Genomic DNA, 20,456 nt, shown 5'->3' with positions numbered 1-20,456 from the left:
GACATCTCCAGAATGGCAGATTTTTTTCTAAATGTTATGTGAACTCATTGGAAATTTTTTAGTGAGAGGATTGACATGATTTTCTAAGTAGGGAGAGAGGTAAGACCACTTAGGAGTCTGGTATAGAGGTCTAAAGAGTTGATGATAATTTGGACTAGAGTGTCAGCAGATGAGTTAAAAGACATGGTCAGATTATGGATGTATTTTAAAGGTGCAGAATTTATGGATGGACTGGATGTGAAGTGTGACACAACAATGACACGGATGACTTCTAGGTTTGGGGGTGAAAAAGTGAGTAGTACCTGATGTACTTTATTGAGATAGGGATCACTGTGGTAGCAGGCGTGGAGGTCAGGATACTGAGGTTAATCTTGGTGTGCTAAATCTGTCCATCCAAATAGACATATTGAGTAAAGTGTTGGATATACCATATTAGGGCGGAGGGGGTAGGTAAGACTGGTGAGAAAAATTGGGAGGAATTTCATGATTTAAGAGAACAGTTCTAAAGAAAACTCAATCCATAGGAGTGAGAGGAGGGAAAATGCAGTTAAGAAGGGAGACACTGAACTTCTTTGGTGCGACATGGAATGTCCATCTAGAAACTATCAGGATTTGGGATAAGCAATCAATAATATTTGTTGAGAGTTTAAAATAAATTCCTTTCACAATGTGTGTTTCACTACTTTGATAGATTACTATTTTAATATTACCCCCAATTTTCTCTCCATGATCAGCTGTCAGTGAACTATAAATATTCGCAGAGATTTTCTACCAATTAATCAGAGTTGGTGATGTTTTAATGCAAAGACAAGAGAAGAAGGAAAACTGCCTCAAACAAAAATTAAAGTCAAATTTTAGATGTGTTACCTTATGTAGAAAAGAGCTAGAAGAGACTATTTATAGCAAATATACTATTATAACAAAAAGGACTATAATAACAGCAGGTCCACAGCCAACTTTAATGATTTCTTTAATGTATTACATATTGTCAAGAGAGTTTAATAAAGACCTTTATTGCCCATTAATGTGGCATAGAGAAACAAATAAACTGATTTAATTTAATATATTTTCTTAAAATATTTCTACATATCTTCTTGGCCAAGATATTAAAATAAGTTACAACTCTAAATATTTCATTTATTATAGCCTGAAGCCACCGAATCTATTTTTGTAAACTTGTTAATATGTACATATTAAACACCTCTAATATTTGTATTTGAGAAAAGCAGTTCATGAATATTTGTCCTACATGTTATTTGAACATTACAATTTTAAACAACTGACTTTTGTATCTTAGGCAGAAATATTTTATAGTCAGCATAATGAAAAACCCCGAAAAATTAAAATTACATCTAAATAAGAAAGCAGAAAACTAATAGTAAAATAGTGAGAGGTCCAGTTAATATCACGGCTTTACCAACAGAGCTAGTAGAATACGCAAATCAGATTTTTCTTAATTGTAAAGAGAAAAATTCTTCTGTAAACAATACGTTTTGGTCACAAATTCACACTAGTAATTTCATAGCAAATGTGTAACACGTGTACCACCATGAAGACAGGGCATGCTGTAATCAGACTGCTTTGTGGATTTACTATAACAAAATGATTAGAAACTGGATTTAATCATGCTACGTCTGGGATTTGGCATTCTAACGACTGTAACCTAGCTGCCAGCCCTGCCACAGTGGTAGAAACTTACCAGTCCTTTGTAATAAGCATGTCTGGAGCTATTTCTTTGATTATTTTCAAGCGAGAGAGTGAAAAGAAGAATGACGTACATTGTCTACATTTGCAGAGATGGCATGACTCAAATGTGATTTGAGGCTTTTCTTACATGTCTTACTACCCAGTGGTATCCATATGAGTAATCACTGCCATGAACTCACAAAATGAGCAGTGGATAGTTTTCATGATGATGCTAATAAATTATTCTAATGAACAGAAACAAATACAATAATCTTAAAGATTTCAAATGATGTTATGCTGGAGCATAGAGTAGCTTGCTATACAGCCTTAGCTGCCTTTCCAATTCAAAAGGTATATATTGTAGTATAAATATTATATTAAGGAATTGGATTTTGCTACCAAATCATGTCTGGTAAAATATAACAGCTGAATGTATCAAACATCTATAGTAGAATTAATTCTCCTACAGTAAGATTTCAAATTGCCTAGTCTCAATCACCAAAATCCCGAACTAGACAGAGTGCATCGTATTTCCTTTTTTGACAACTGCTTCTAAAATAATGGTGTCATTAACAGAAAAACAGAAATGTTGCAAAGGAAAACTAATTGGAAGGGGATGTTAAGATTCTGTTTTGAGACTTTAGAATTTAAAATGACATTACATGACACAGATGAAGATGGAGGTGATCATTTGTAAATATCTTAATGGTGTGCATGAAATAGAGTAAATAATGCTAGCTGCTGTAATAACAAATCTGAAAATCTTAGTAGATTCATAGAATAAGAGTACTCCTTGCTACAATGAAGATATTCCTTTTGGCAAGCACTTCATCTGATTATTCAGGGGGCAGGTACATTACATCTTGTTGTTCAAAAAGTACTGAGTACTCCACAGGGCACAGAGTGCTGCCAAGCACCTTAGAAAATTTATGACATGGTAAAAATGTGGTTCTTGCCCGTTATCCAGTATCTCCATTCATTTGGTGAATAAAGATTAGGAGAGTCAAGAATTGTGTACGGAAGATTATTTGGTAGTTGGGCCTGGAAGAGACATACATTAATCATCCTTGTCCACATTCCAATATGTAAAACTGTAAAGAGGCTGGGAAATGTAGTCTAGTTGTGTGTCCAAGTGTAAAAGGTGAGCACACAAATCTCTGTCATATTTTGTTTGGTTAAGAGGTGAGAAATTGTGATATGAACCTGGGCAGCAGCATAGAAGTGACCACAAAAACTTGATGATAGGTGAGTATTTTGAAAGAATAGGTGTACATAAAAAAATCCAAAATTGAAACTGCGTCTCATGAAGCTGTGATACTTAGGGGACAGGATTAGATGTGATTTTTTTCAAGTATATTAGTATTAAATAATCTCTATAAATATGAATCATATTAACATTAAGTATTTTGTCAATAGGAGAAATGAAGTCAATACATTGAACTGGTTGAAGAAATCCAAGTTTTTTTTAACTTCTTTAGTTTTATCCATCATTTTATTCCACTTTCAAGAAAACATTCAAATTTTTTTTGTTTTTGTTTGTGGTTTTTTTTTGTAAATTAAATTGACTTCTTCCAGTTTGGGACTCTGCGGAGATATAGCCCTAGTCCTTTTGTACACATATAACATGGGGCTATACCTCCACAGAGGCCCAAACTAGAAAAAAGTCAATTTAATTTACAAAAAAAATTGAATGTTTTCTTAATATTCATTTTAAATCATACTTTCCACAATATTAAATACCTCTCCTATACTTTATTCATAGATACCATTTTAGTTATTTGTTGGATTAAATGAAAACTATGCAAAACAAGCGACTAGCCATATTTTTTGGCAAGGCACACAAACAGAATTCCTAAATAGTTATATTTAGTATTTCAAGTTAAATATCACAAAAAAAATCTCTGGTTGCAAATAACGTGGTGCAGTATTCTTCTACACATTGCACAGTACACATTGTTAATTGGAATTTATAGTTTAAATTTACCTCAGCCTTTTTAATAACATTGTTTTCATTAAATGATTTTTAATTGGCATATTCTAATTTCCTCAATGTTCATTTTAATTATAGACATGTCACTGACAGATGTTTCCAAGGGAAATGTTTATTTTAATATTAACAGAGCAACATCTGCTGTTGGAAGGAGAGAAATTGGCCATTTTATTTCTCCAAATTTTACATAGGCCAGTGGCTCATCACCCAACTGTCTACCATCCATTGTGTGCAAACATATTTCTATTATTAGGAATGGGCAACTATTTCCTTAATATTCTCTGGAATTCCAATTGTGTTCTGCTGAGACACATGAAAATGTTTTTTTGCAATTTCTATAACCTTTTATTTGCCTATATCCATATAATCCAAAACTAATAAAGCTGAGATAAAAGACATAACTCAGTGAAAAATTATTATAAATATAATAATGGAAAAATGAATATATACAATTTAAAAGGCAATCAACCTTTTTACTTATTCGTCTGAAAACAACCTCAGACTAGAAGAGAACTTTCTCATTATAAATTAAAGGTTAGAAATACATCTGGTGTTTTCTTGAATTCTGTGGTTATACAGAGAAAGTTTTATCTCGACCTGATTGTTATCTTCTAAAGAGTTTTAAAGGAAATGAAATTGCACAATCCACAGAATACACCTTCCTATCACCACTTTTCAGGAGAAAAAATCAAATTAGGTGAGCTCTTTTTCAGTGAATACCTTACAAGTAATGAACATTTTTTAATACGAAAAACCTAATGTTCCAATGTAAAGACTCTTAAATATGACTTAACTCTCCAATGAACTGTGACATGATACTAAAGAAGAAAAGTCTAAATTTATCATTGCTTCCAGCATTAGACTATCTGAACATAGCACAAATAATAGCTGTATTGATTTGAATCCATGTGTTTTTGTCTAAGCCAAATAAAAATTAATAACATAATTTTTGCAAAGTAAAAAATGTTTTCCCAAGCAAAGTAAATATGATGATTATCTCTTTACAAAATGTTTCTTTTTTTTCCCCTCTGAGAGGTATGACTAGTTCCAAAGAAGCCTAGAGGATAAAACTTGTTTGGAACATTTTAGAAAAGAGATTAACAATTGTTTCAAGGACTTCAAGTAGTTTGCAACTATTGCTGCTTTCACGCAGGTGAAGTGATGACTGCAGCAAGAAGGTCAATAACTAGAATTTGTTCTCAAGTCTATTTACTTAAATCCAAATCCCAACTCAGCAGCTTTCTAACTGTGTTCAGACAAATGACTTAAACTGTCTATTCTTCAGGTTTCTTATCTGTAAACAATGATAATGGAAACAACAATACCTAATTCATAAGATTATATGTAATAATTCTTTGAACAGTACCTGACACACAGTAGTAAACTATTATTGTTACTACTTTTCTGTTTATCAAGTAAGAGAAAAAGAGACTGTAGGAGAATACAAAAGAAAGATGTAACCTGGTGTCATCCTATTTTAGACCAATGTGATTAAGCGTTATGACACATTCATTTACTCACCCATTTAATCATATCTTTAAGTCTTAGTCTGTATCAGGCTATTTGTTAGGGGCGGTGATCATAGCAGTGAACAAGACAGAAATGGCCTAGCCCACAGAGAGCTCAGAGAATTTTACCGTTAGAGAGCATTATACAAAGTATGCAATTAAGAGTTACAACTGCCTTGAAGCAACTGCTAAGTATTATAAGCCTTTATAATTAATAATAGTAAGAAAATATGTTAATTTTAATCAACAGTTATTTTACAGTTTCTATCTCTATCATCACAAAAAAATCATAGAGTATATACTTATAAATAAATCTTAAGATTGCATATAATTTAATAGTGTCTCTAAGCTCATACAACTAACTAGCAAAGCGACAGAGCCAGATTTCACATTTCTGTCCTTATTCATTTCAGTAGCTATTTACAAAGCAGAGTTCCCTTTTAGGAAATTCCTATATTTTGTACTATGTAGTTTTTCCTTCCTGAGTGCTTTCTTCCTTGTCAGGAAACCATTTTCTATTTTTATCCCAAATCAAAACCTATTCTTTAATCAAGCCATTGGTTCTCAAACCTGCCTATGCATTGGATTCACCCATAAAATATACTTATGCCTTGGTCCAACCACCAGAGATTCTAATTTAATTGGTCTAGAATATTGTCTGGGCATGGAAACTTTTTACAGCTTTCCAGGTGTTTTAACATATTGTGAAAGTTTAGAACCAATGAACTAAAATATAAATGACTTCCTGTGTAGTGCTTAAAACAAGGATTGGAGATTTAAATTAAGGGGATTACGTTACAAATTTCTTAAGTATCTGATACTTTGAAGAAATAAAGTGTAAGGCAGAAATAAAAAACAATGTCTCATAGAGGTTTATAATCTACAGTTATGCAAGAGGAGAGAAAAAGAGATGGGTTAAAGGCTGGGTGGCAGGAGGAAGAAGAAGGATTGGGGTGTCTCAGTACTGAGACACTATATTGAAGAGATACCATGTTTCCCCGAAAATAAGACCTAGCCGGACCATCAGCTCTAATGTGTCTTTTGGAGCAAAAATTAATATAATAAAATTATATTAAAATAAGACCCGGTCTTATTTTAATATAAAATTGGGTATAATATAATATAACATAATATAATACCTGGTTTTATATTAACTTTTGCTCCAAAAGATACATTATGTCTGATGGTCCAGCTAAGTCTTATTTTTGGGAAAACATGGTATCTTCACTCTCATATTCATTGCAGCATTATTTATAATAGTCAAGACATGGAAACAACCTGTGTCCATCAAAAGAAGAATGTATATATAAGTTGTGACACAGACACACACACATAAACACACACACCTACATGCACAATGGAATATTATTTAATCACAAAAAAGATGGAAATCCTGCCATTTGCAAAAATATGGATGGAACTTGAGGGCATTATGCTAAATGAAATAAGTCAAAGAAAGAAAGATAAATACTGTATGATCTCACTTATATGTGGAATCTTAAAAAAAAAAAAAAAAAGCAAAGAAAAACAAGTCATAGAAAAAGAAATCAGATTTGTGGTTACCAGAGGTGAGGAGTATGAGGATGGAAAAATTGGATGAAGGTGGTCAAAAGGTACAAACTTTCAGTTATCAGATAAACAAGTATTGGGGATGTAATGTATAATGTAATAACTATTGTTAACACTGCTGCATGCTATATTTATTTCAAAGTTGCTAAGAGAGTAATTCTAAAAGTTCTCATCACAAAGAAAAGAAAACGTTTTCTTTTTTTGTATCTATATGAAATGATGGATGTTAACCAAGCTTGTTGTGGTAATCATTTTATAATATATATAAATCAAGTCATTATGTGGTACACCTTAAACTTATACAGTGCTGTATGTCAATTATATCTCAATAACACTGGGGAAAAAACACCAGACACATAAAATCACCCATGATATGTTAGCCAGGGTGGACTAAATTTTTGTGGGGACTAAAGTTTATATAATTTGGAGGACTACACTGAAAAACAAAATAATAAAAATTACATATTCAAAATTAAATACATTACTGTCATTTGTTTAAAACATTAAAAAATTACAAAGTTTAAAAAGTTGACAAATATCAACATCACAAAATCTAGAAAATAAGAATATTGTTTATTATGGCTTAACATACTAAATATTTTTCTGTATTTTGGGCTGTATACACTTTAATTGTCCATTAACATGAAAATTACTTTGTTATAATATTTTCTATAAAGAATAGAAGATAATTAATTAAAGTGTATTTTAATATATGGCTATTATTGATAGTTTTAACAAGGTATTGCTAAGATACATATTCTCCCATACAGTTTTATGTGTTCTATAATTACATGATTTTCCAAACTAGCTTCTGGCTTTACACATTTCAAACTGTATCTCCACTACTATACAGATATTTTTGGTGCTGAGGGCCATAGGATAAGTTCACATTTTATTAAAACTTCTAACCCTGTCAGTATGCTCTGGGGGATTGGCATCGTGGGCAATAGATGTATTCCTGAAAGCTATTCATAACTGGCACAGCTAACAATTATTTAGCTGTGAACCATTCAACTGCCAAACACAAAGTACATATTAAGTCCCATTCAACTCACCCTTAACTGGATCCCAATAACGCCTGATGCCAATCTAAAGGCATCATTCCAGGGAAAATGCAGTTTAGAGGGAAGTCATACAGGGAGGAGACAATGGTCTCAACTGATTGCAGTTATTACACTTCTTTTGAAAATTGTACCCAAAATACATGACCTTTAAGGTACCTGTCCAAATGAGGGAGCTGAAGAGTAAGCTTTATGATATCCATGGCAAATCCACCTCTGAATATTAACCATTATTATTGTCAGTAGCATCTCCATAATTTCAATGGAAAGTAGCAATCTGTTTAGAACATGTGGACGATATCAGTAAATGTCATTCTAAGCATTTTACAGATCCGAATGCATTTAAGCCTCTCACAAACCGTATTGTGTAAACATTAGCATCACTATCTCTCAGATGAGGAAGGTGAGGGCCACAGAATTCAATGACTTTAACTCACACAGAGAGTAAAAGCCAGATATGATCTGAATACCACAGTCAGACTCTATGGGAAATGTTAGGAATCTCTATATAGTTCAGCCTCTTTGGTTATTCTTGAAGCTGAAAATGCATAGGCCTTTACCCTAGTTTGAGGAACTGTCAAGTATTTATTTCAAATAACTGAACAGGGAGTGTGGGAGTTGATGAAGATTGTGGAAAATTACTTGCTTAAAATGAAAGATAGGTGGGTCTACAGGGTCAGTATGGGAGTCAGCCACAAACTATTGAGGCAGCTCACACAACACATAACAGGAAACTTTAAGGTGGGCCTGACATGTGAAAAGGGAACAACTGAAACAAATACTACGCAAAACATAGCATAGCTTTTATCACAATCTACTTTAATTGGTTATTTATTTGCCTATCTCTGTTGCCACACAGCAGCCTACTAGTCTGTCTGTCTCCTCATACCTGCCCCTAAAGAAAGGAGAGACTGTGAAACAGATCCTTTCAGGGACTTTGCTTCACCTTTGTGCTTACACCTTGTGTCTCCCTGTTTGACCCCAGAAAGATGGCTGGTTAGCCAATGACAAGTAAGAGTCCCCACGGGGGGTGGGGGGGTGGTGGTTGGGGGGGAGGACAACTCAAGCCAGGCACAGTCTCATGGGGACCCACAGGAGAATCCATGGGGTTGACAGAGGTGGGCACAGCCCACCCCACCCCCTCACTTCCCCCACCTACCCCCCCACCCACCCCCCACCCACCCAGGCTAAGGAGAGCCTCTGCCTCTGTGGCTGCGTTCCTTCCCACAACCTGCAGGGGAAGAAATTCAATGATGTGCTCTCCATCTATTCATATGCATAAAAGTTTTATCCCTTGGGGAAGTACATACATCCTGAGACTTAAGGTTCTGCTGCCTGCAGGCAAGGGTGATTGGCTTGAATCAGTTTCCTATTATAATATGTAGGATTCACAAATCTTAAGATTGACAAGCTTTATCTCCTTTACTTCCCCACCTAACTAATAAAAGCTATGCATAGGCCCGAGTTGGGGCTCAGTCCTTGAAGCTGGAGTCCCTTGGCCCCGCTTGCACACTATTCTTGGCTACTGTCTTTCTTAACCCTGTGCCGCCTTCCTTGTTCCCTACAACCCTCGTCGCATGGGACGCGACATGTCTCCTTCCATCCATGACCTCATTTATGGCAGACATCTTTTACTTCTGTGTTCTAGTCCTGTCACATTGGCTGTGTTCAGTAAACTACTGAGTGATGAATGAATTAATGAATGGGAGGAAAGAAATGTAATGCCCTACATCCTGCTTACAATGCATCACAGGGTTTCATGTCCATCACCAGTGAACTCAGCACTGAGCAATAGCTAGGGATGTGACTCCCAAAGCATTACACATATATCATACACTACCACCTACCCTTTGAATGTCTGAAACATTTATTCTTTTATGATATTTATTAAATCCATTCATCTAACAAATATATAATGAGTACTATTATGTGGCAACCATTGTTTCAGGCAATAGTGAAAAGTGTTAAACAAAATGGCTCTAATTTGTGTTCAACTTGTAGATATATTGTTCCTGTCCAAGTCCTCTCATATTAACAAACTTCTTATAGCCTACTCAACACTATGTCATCTGTAACACCTAGAAATACATCTGAAATATAGTAGGCCCACTTGTCAATTGCTGAATGATATAATACTGAATAAAAGGTAAACTATGTATTCATATCTTCTAGCCTAAATTCTAAATGATGTTATACATTTATACCATCACTGGTCCCAGGGGAACTATTTGTTTACTGGGGAATAGTCCTTCCTGAGGAAATTTTATGTGTACCTTGCTATTCCTGAATCAGAACCTATGATTTAACAAAAGATATGATGTTCTAGAAACTCTTTCTGGAGACATTACCATATATATGTTTATTATCTGCAGATACTGAGGTAGCCAAGTACCAAATAATGTGGTTAAATATATGAGTACCCCCTGGTGTCAACAACAGAGTCCTCACTTAGTCGGTAGCAATAGGAATACATCATTTCCTATTATTACTGATATTTGAAATCCTGATTTCACCGTCAATTTAAAAAATTTGTTTCTAAGATATGAAATAATAGCCTGAATTTACATTTAAAATCATTTTTGTCATTTTGTTTCAATAGAGATTTTTAAAAAATAATTCTGAATTTGTATTTAATTTTTAAAAATTACTACAGTTTAAAACATGCACTTTCAAACACTCAAACTTTCAGTCAATTTACCAGTTGTCTCAAAGCTCCTGCCATTCAAATCCTACCAAATATCAAAAAATGAATGCTCCTGTTTCTAACAACACCAAAAAGTTTTCATGTGATGCCAGTGTTTATTTCATTTTTATTTTATCTCCCCACTTTTCCAAAAATCAAATGTAATTTTATAATTTTATTTATATTTATGGTTCCGTTTTTCCTTCAAGGAATAATGCATAAAGAAAACAAGGTTAAAAAAACACTGTAGGTTTCCAAACGAAGTCAATATTGTTAGGACTTTAGAAGACTAAGAAACATGAACTCTGAAATATTTTATTCTTATCATTCCTGCTATGAAGAACATATAGTACAACATATAATTCTACTGGGAAAGTTGTTGTTTTGTATGGTAAAACTCTTGGCATTAATTCACTCTTTACACATTTATAGGTAAAATTTGAGTAACTTTTCTTTCTCCTACTGTAAATTAAGCAAATTGAGTCTAGCCTAAAGGTAAAATAGTCTACAATAGTCTTATCTACTTCATATTGCTTATTAATTATTCCTTCTTGAAGTAGTTGGCAAATTATTATTTTTAAGAGAAGTGAAAAAATTTTAGTATGTGACTTTAGGCAGGTTGGTTGCTTTTTCAAAGTCAAGCATTAGCTCATATTCTTCCATCTTCTCATATTCCTACCCATTTCCTACATAAATAAGAACTGAGGCTTACCAATTCCACTAAGATTAAGTTGTGTCAGTTTATATCTACTTACCTCTAGTAATTTCAGTATTTTCACCTAACTAAAAGATTAACTTAATCGTTTTAATATTCCTAAAATCATAAAAAAAATCTAGGCACTGGTAACATTCTGGAAATCAGAAATAGGTCTGCTTTATTCATTGCTTGGAAAAGACTTAAAATGTAATTCAGCAGTAGCAAAGGTAAAATTTATTTCTCTTATGTGAGTAAAGATATGAAGCTCATTTTTCATATTCCAATGTCCAAATCAAAAATGCTGAGATTCTTTAAGACAATTCCACTAGTAAGAACACTCTTAGAATCTAACAAGATATTTAACATTTTGTGAAAAAATTGCCCCACATCAAGGAACATTCTAAAGTGATGCCTTGGAGAAATCACGTGTACTTTAATAACTTAGAAAGATCTATTTCATTCATAATGAGCAAAAGTCAGTAACAAACTCCATGCTGTGTTCAAGAACAGCCCAAAAAGCATTTTATACAACATATTAGTATGATAGGTCAGACAGAAATCCAGAGTTAATATATGCTTTACTTTTAAGCTAGAAAAACATGAAAGCAAAATTAAAATGTTATGTTACTGAATGCCTCAGTTAGCAAATTGTTTTGCTCTGAGGGAGATAAATAAAATTTGACAATATGTGGGTTTTGTTTTTGCTTTCTTTTCAATCAACATTTTTAACTACTTTTATGTTACTACTAAAGTAATACTAAAATAATACTTCTAAAGTATTATTACTTTAGATTTAGATTTGGGAGTTATCCACCAACAATATGGTCTCTAAAGCCTTGAAAGTAAATGTAAACCCTTAGACAGACTGAAAAGAGCAAGGTAAGCAAAGAGATGAAAGGAGAAATTTGGGCAACACTATTACTTAGGAGTCAAACATAACAACAGACAGAAAAGGGAACAAAGTTAATACAAGTAGAGGAAGCTGGAGAGTTTGAAGATACAGAAAAAGAAAAAAAGGCTCAATTGATGCAGGAAGCTCTTAGAAATAGATAACGAAGGGGTATTGGTCATGGGAGCCAGAAGATAAAGTGTAGAAATTCATGTTGACAGAGGGAGAAACACATCACCACATAAAGACCATTTCAGCCTGAATGGATTTGGATGTGGATGTTTTCTTCTAGGAATGGCTATAGAAAAATTCAGAAAAAGGTCACACATGCTATCATGTTGGTGATATTTAAACCAATATCTATTTAAAATATCTGGTAGGAGCATAGAGAAAATAAAAGTGCTGAAGACTCTAGCCAATAAATATTCTTCACTTTTGAATAGGTTGGAAATAGGAAAGGAGAGAAATAGGTTGAAGACTTTGTTGGTTAAGAAGTTCAAGTACTTTTTGTGTGTGTGTGTTATTTGTCGTCGTTGTTGGGACATTTCAGAGGGAAAGTGTAGAATATGAAAAGATAACGAAGTCAATAAAAAGAACAGAGGTATGACTTTAGATACGTATATTTTCAATAGATTCATTTGCTTTTCTTGTGCACAAATACTTATGTGTGAAGTTCCCCCATTCAGCTGCAAGTACCTTTGAGGGAATTAAGATGGGCAATGGTGGGATGAAAAGGAGAGTTAATGAACAGCTTTGCCTTTCAAATTGGCTTGTGAAGCCCGTTTCATTGATGGCCATGTAACAGCAAAAACTTTTAATTTGCAAGAGTCGAAGTTGTCATGGAGGGAAAACAGGAGAAGGATCAAGGATCAAAAACCAAAGCCCTGAAAGAAAATAGCATTAAGTTTATTGATAAACATAGTTTTAAAATGTAAACAGCAGTGTTTTACAGTTATTCTTTGATAGTGTTAGTTCTGATTGAAAGGTCGGGAGAGCCTACAGGGCAGATAAGCGAGGGCCTTCCAAATCTCAGGGGACCATTCTTGTTAGAGAATGGAAACTTCAGTAAGATCACCAGACTTTTTCCAAGAGCAAGACCTGTCTTTACCAGTCCCAGAGGAGGGAGACATTGCCTATGCTGATCAGCAGTCATTCACACTTCAGTGGTAAGGTGAAGGTAGGCTCTACACATATCTGTGTGACACTTGCCAATCTTCAACAGGATAAATTCCCTTCACGACTACTCCCACTGGACAAGCTCTCTTTACTGTTCTAAACTACTTAGATGCTCTGCAAATAGGAAAAGATTCTGCATCACCAGAAACACACTTGAAGGTAGAAAGACAGCTCCATAAAGCCCCTGGACTTGGATGGGAATACGCAGAGCCAGAAGAGAGCACCCACACCCCCAAACAGGGGAACACCAACGTCTATTTCAATTTTACTTTTTAACAAGAAGACAATTGCTGTAAAAAGGATTTAGGAGGGTCAATGTAATCAAAGATATAAGCCGGGTCACATATGGGGCAGTAGGAATCCTTATTTAGAGGTGGGGAAGAATCAAGGAGAACTAAAATACAGAGGAGAAAATAAGAAAAGGGTGGGAAATAACTAGATATCAAAAATATGCACATAAATATAGGAGAATAGATCATTTTCACTACGGTGGTGCTGGGTCGAGTGGTAGGTGTATGTTTTGAAGTTTGAGAAATTTGGAGAGTCTTTGAAACAGATCTGTGGGTGACGGGATATGTTGTAAATAGGACATCATTCCAAAGGGCCAGCTGATGTTGGGTTGTGTACATTTGTAGTTTAAAACATCAATTAACCACCAAAATATAACAACATTCATTATGATTCAATTTATTTTGGTTTAACTTATTTTCCCAGTAACAGATGTCCATGTTATTTTGCTGGTTGCCAAGCCACATGAATCTGTTTTGATAATAATTGTGGGGATTATTTAAAAATATGACATGTTTTATTAGACATAAACTGCATATTTAAATGTCACTAAATGAACTTTTTTTCAAAAAATAAGGCTACAAAATTCCAATAAAATTACACCTCTACCATCTGTTATGCAAAAAAAAATCTAGGCTTTAAAATTTTAGTATGTATAAACACTTGACTTCCAGCATTTGCCTATATACTGTGATTTACTAAATTGTTATTTTAAATGAACAGAAAGAATAAAATGCAAATGGAACCAGCAGGAATAGAAAAGTTTTTTTAGCCCAGGGAGGCATTATACAGAAATGTCAAACTGACCACCTACTGAAAATGGCTGGAACCCTCACTTCTTTCTAAATGTCACCACCTGCTCAGAATAAACACTGTAGATTGTTGTACTAGCAACCTTATGTGATGTTCTTTTAAAGTTACCCATATTTCATTCACTCTTTTTCCCTCCAAACTTGAAGTAACACTGTATTTTAGTTTGCTTTTTCTCTAGCAACATGTCATAAAGCTCTTGCTTTCCTATCCCAGATGAATTTCCTGTGGATCAGGCTCCTTCAAATGCCCTTCTAATCCTTCAAGGATTGCTCCAGCCCAACATGAAAACAGCATAAGACTCAAAGTCAGAAAACTTGAACTTGAGTTCAGAATCTGCCATTTGCTAGCTACACGGCTCTTCAGCAAGTCTCAATCTGTCTGGACGACAGATTCCTTCTCTGGAAAACAGAAAGACTCTGAGTCTCGTCTCACCCTATAAATTCTCTGATTCAAATACATAACCCCTTAATACTAGCAAGCACACTGAAGCAGAAATTATAAACAATCAAATTAGATCCACAAAGGATCCCTCATAAAAAGGGAATTTAGACTACTATACCAAAACTTTTCCACCAAATTCCCCAGATTTTCCATTTGTGATTCAAATTTTTACGTGAGTGAGACTCTATTAATGATGTCAGAAAGAAAAGATATATATGTGTCTATATGTGCATGTGTATACACTAAATGTGTGTATGTGTATGTATGTATATGTACATATATACATATATACATGTGTATGTGTGTGTATATACACACACACACACACACACACACACACACACACACATATATATTCTAGAAACCATCTTACAATTCATTGATGTCAAAAGATACTACTTTGCAGTGTTAAGATTTGCTTACTTGTATAAACTATATCCAACCACAGGATTACTAGGCAAACAATGATAGAAGAACATCTGATATGTTATTTGTATAAAAGTATGCTTTAACAAGAACAAACTAGTACAAAGAACTTGTTATTATTCCTAAATATTTAAAATTATTTTGATGAAAGGACATGCATTTTAGGAAGTTACAATAAATGTGTATTTACATTAAGTGTGTTTTTTAAGTCTCTGAAATAAAACTAAACTATTTTATTCAGTATCAAGAGGGAATGTGTACAGAATAGTTTCCCACAATAACTAAATTCAATGAATCTGACGTTTAGTTTCTTCAAAAGAATCATGTATCTGCTCACATATATATATACACAGGTAAAATAAGTGATAAAACTATAACATTTTCATTAAACTCCCATAAGATAAAACATAAAATAAATCAAATCAATTCCAAGAATCATTTCACACTAAGATATTGACTAAACCGTTGTCTCAAAATTACAGAAACTTGTTAAATAATCTCTTACCATATTGACATCAGGTATATGTCAATATCTTTGGGGGTCCTATATACAGTGACAACTTCATTGCATTGCATATTAATCCTCCAAACTTTTATGACCTCAAAAATTATTTAGAATTGACTTATGGACTCTATTTTTCAAAAATCACATCAACGTAGAGTATTTTACACAAGAGTATACATTTTACCCTTATTATTATTTTTGGAGTATACAAATGCCATTTCAAAACCAAGGTTCAATTTTTCCTTTACTCATCATGTCATATTACATGTGTATTCAACATCCATCAATTTAAATTATTAATATGGGAAAGAATATACCTCAGTACAGGTAGCTACAGTGGCAGGTCCATCTGCTTATGACTTCATTAACCTGCAACAGCTAACTTATAGCATTCTCCTTTTATTTCAGAGATCTGATATCTTAGACAGGTTCAGACCTCTGAACACCAATTCCCATATTTCCAGCTCACTTACTGTAATCATTAGTCGTACTCTAATAACTCTTCAACCCCTTCAGACCACTAATCCATTGATCTATCACTTTTTCACTGGCAATAAGCTCTTCATTGTTTCATTTTCTTTTCATTCAGTTTAGATCCCTGGTCCACAATTCTAATCTATTCTTTGAATAAAACTTGAACTCCCTTGTACTTGCTCCCTTACCCCACCCCCCCAAAAAAACCACCAAAAATCTCAATCGCAATTAAACTCAATTATCTTCCCATACCATGCCTGCACCCATGCTGCTCATCATGACTGTAGAAAGTATACACAGCGATCCTGGCCCCTCTCATTTTATACTTAGGACCATTTACCTCAGTTAGGACTTCAGTATGCTCTATAGTTTTAATACATATCCCCTGTGAGTTCACTCTCCCAATCTTTAAAAGATTATTTCACACTATCTTGGATCTCCTCAAATTTCTGGCACCCACCTCTCATCCTCACTCTTGGGTAATGATCATATTCTTAGTTCACTAAGCCAACTGAAGCAATCAAAATAGAACTTTCTCCGCTTCCTACCTCATCTGCCATCATGCCAGCATGTGTACCTATATATCCTGAATTTTCTTCCTATTATAAGGAAGTGTCCCTCCATCTACCTAAGGTCAACCCATTCACTTATAAGCATTTCATTCTTCTCTCCATCTCAAGAACTCTGTTCCTTTAATTATCTCTTCTCTTTCTAACACAAATTTCATGTTTTCTCTGGTTATTGGATTTCTATTTATATACAAACATTCTACACTCTCACTAAACAACAACAAAAAAAACTCTTTATACCTTATGAGCCCATCTAGTTACTGCTCAATTTTGTTGTTGGAATTTTGGCAAAACTTCTCAAAGGATTTGTTTATGTTTGTTTACTGCCTCCCCTGATCTCTTAGGGCTTTGATCACTACCATTCCATTGAAATTGCTTTATTCAAGGATAATGACAATTTCCATGTTGATAAATTCCATGGTTATATGACCTATATTTAGTCCTAATCTTACTCAACTTCTTAGCAGCATTTGACTTAGATACTCCTTCCTTATTGAAACATTTTATTTTCTTCAATTCTAAAACACTACATGATCCCAGTTTTTGTTTTACTATTTATTTTTAGACTCCTTTACTGCATTTTCTTCCTCTTTCTAACTCTTAATGAGAATGAGCTAGAACTCAGTCTTTGCCTCTCTGCTTTCTCTATCCATCCTCACTTCTTGGTAATGCCATCCATTCTCTAGGCTTTGGAAACCATCTATAAAATTTGATAACTCCTAAACGTGTATCTTCATCCTGCCCAGTAGAATATCCCCACTGTCTTTAGACTATTTATCTGACTGCCAAATGTCTATTTTCACTTGGATCTTTAATAGACTCTCACTTGGATCTTTAATGTTTCTGAAATAGAAACTTAATTATTTCCCCCACCGCTTCAACATGACATCACCATTCATCCAGCCGCTCAGGCCAAAAACGTTATTATTTATTTATTTATTTATTTATTTATTTATTTATTTATTTATTTATTTATTTATTTATTGTCTACATCCAAAATGCAAATCCTAAATCATGAGCAACTGCGTATATCTGAACCTAACTACTTCTCTTTACCTCTACTGCTAGCACCTTAGTCTGAAGTGTTGCCTCCACAGTAGCTCAAGTGATTTTAATTTTTTAAAAATCTGATTATGACACTTCTCACGTCAACAACCCCCAAAGGCTTTCCATCTGGTTCACCCTGGTAACTTTACACCGTGGTCTAGTAGGTACTGTGCAATCTCACTTCCTACCTGTTTCTTGAACCTCATCTCCTAATGCCCCCGCCATTGTTTTCTGAACTCAGTGTAATTACACTTATTGTTTCCGTTCCCTTCGTATTTTGAGAAGCCGTGTTCATTCACTTCATTCAGGTTTTTTTCAAGTTTACCTCCCCAGAGAATCCTTTCAAGAACACCCTTTCTAAAATAACCTTCCCCTGGCTCTTTCACCACCATTTTAAAACCAGCCTCACACGAGGGGCTGTGGCTGCGGCCGTGATTCAGAATGCACGCCAGCACCCCGTGCCGACTACTCTGCCACCATGCAGGATATGAACTAGTACAGCAACACAGAAGAATTCCAAAGGAATCCAAGACCAACACGATCAGATAGCAGGATGATGATTGTAGACTACACAATTAAAACAAATCCAGTCATGGAAAGACCAAGAGCATTTGGATTTGTGCTTTTCAAAGATGCTGCTGGTCTGGATAAGGTTTTGGAAGTGTAGGAACATAAACTGGAGGGCAAATTGATAGATGCCCAAAGGGTCAAAGCTTTAAAAGGGAAGGAACCCCCTAAAATGTTTTGTGGGTGTATTGAGCCCAGATACCTCTGAAGTACAAATTAAAGAATATGTGGGAGCCTTTAGAGAGGTTGAAAATATTGAACTTCTCATGGATACAAAAGCAAATGAAAGAAGATTTTGTTTTATCATACATACATACAGATGAAGAGCCAATAAAGAAATTGTTAAGAAGCAGATTATCATAAAATTGTTTCTGGGAAGTGCGAAATCAAAGTTATACAACCCAAAAGGGTAAATAAACAATGACTGAAAGGAACAAGAGGATCTGCAGCTGGTGGACAAGGTGGTACCAGGGGCCATGGCCGAGGTCAGGGTCAAAACTGGGACCAAAGGTTTAATAACTATTGTGGTCAAGGACATGGAAATTACAAGAGTGCCTATGGTGGTAATCCAAATTATGGTGGCTATGATTATACTGGGAATAACAATGGGAACTATGGATATGGACAGGGATATACAAACTACAGTGGCCAACAGAGCACAAATGGCAAGATGTCTGAGGGGGTGGCAATCACCAAAACAATTATCAGCCATACTAATAGAGAAAATAAGAGGAGATTGCCAAAGTATCGCAATCTTCAGAACAACAGTGAAGATTGATCTTCCGTTGATCTAAGATGATTATTTTGTAAAATATTTTCTGGGTATAAGACACAACTATGTCCAATTGTATGTAGCCACCTATTGGTTTTCTTTGTTTTTACTTTGTCTTTTGCTATCTGTGTTATATGACTCAATGTGGATTTGTGTTTACACAAATTTTTATCGTATGATTGCATGTTAAACTTCAAATAAATTCTGCCTCATGTGGAAAAAATATAAATAATAAAAATAACCCTCACCTTTCAAACTTTGCCTTTAGTCTGCTTCATTTTTTATCAGCAGTAGCACTTACCTCTAAGAAATATTATAATATTATATATATATATATATATATATATATATGTATGTATGTATGTATGTATGTGTTTGCTTATTTATTTGCTATCTCCACCAATGGACTATAAATAAGGACATGTTTTCTCTCTTGCTAACACAGTATCTAGCACATAGTGAGAGAAAAATAACTGATGAACAAATGATAACAAAACAAATGAATTTAGATAAATCCAAGACAAAATTCAACATTGTAAACTTCTCTTTCTATTGAAGATTCTATTACCTATTCTCATGTGTCATTAACAATACATCCATGGTGGCTTGAATTACACGAAATGTTCCTTAGTACTTTTACTAACTATGAATTTCAAATATAGGAGTTGTAGATAGTTACTTTTGTCTACACTACTTTAGCATGATATTCGAAGATGAATTCCATTCACATCTAATCATATTCACCACAAGATCTCACCTGCCCTTGTTCTAGAATAGTATATCATTGTAGATTTTGAATCAAACTACCTGAGTTCCAATCCAGATTTCCACTCATTCCTGGTTGTGTAGGCTTAAACAAATGATTTAATCATTCTCTGCTTCTGCTTCTTCATCTGTATAATGGAGATAATATCCGTAATATAAACTGAGGGTTAAAAGAAATAATGCAGGGAAGGTACTTGCATATAGTACTAGTCCTCGACTTGCACTCAAAAAATGTCAGCTATTACTGTTATATATAAATTTCAGAAAGTCCTGACTGCTTCATCCACTACTTAATGAAAAGTAAAATATTTCTGAGGGCACTGACTTCCTTCTCACTATAAATGATTTGTGAAACACATATGGTAGGCAAGTTTTTAAAAAAATATCAGGATTTCTAGGATTAGAACCTGCTAGCCCTACTTGATCATGACATTAGGTTCTGACTATCTAATGCTCAGATTCTGAATTCTGCTTACCTTCCTAGATTTCAGAGATCTGCCCACCTCTGTCTATGCAGGTACCCTCCCAGG

General features: G+C 34.4%; 1 pseudogene across 1 annotated transcript; it reads left to right on the top strand.

Annotated features, from left to right (window-relative positions):
- Positions 1-18,375: 18,375 nt before the first annotated feature.
- Positions 18,376-19,106, top strand: LOC308501933 (heterogeneous nuclear ribonucleoprotein D-like; annotated as a pseudogene). Its single transcript has one exon. The product of its transcript is annotated as a heterogeneous nuclear ribonucleoprotein D-like (transcript).
- The last annotated feature ends 1,350 nt before the right edge of the window (positions 19,107-20,456 follow it).

This window comes from Rhinolophus hipposideros (assembly GCF_964194185.1).
Source record: "Rhinolophus hipposideros genome assembly, chromosome: 9".
Lineage (NCBI taxonomy): Eukaryota > Metazoa > Chordata > Mammalia > Chiroptera > Rhinolophidae > Rhinolophus > Rhinolophus hipposideros.
The sequence above is the reverse complement of the archived record's forward strand: the minus strand, read 5'-3'. Positions and strand labels throughout refer to the sequence as shown.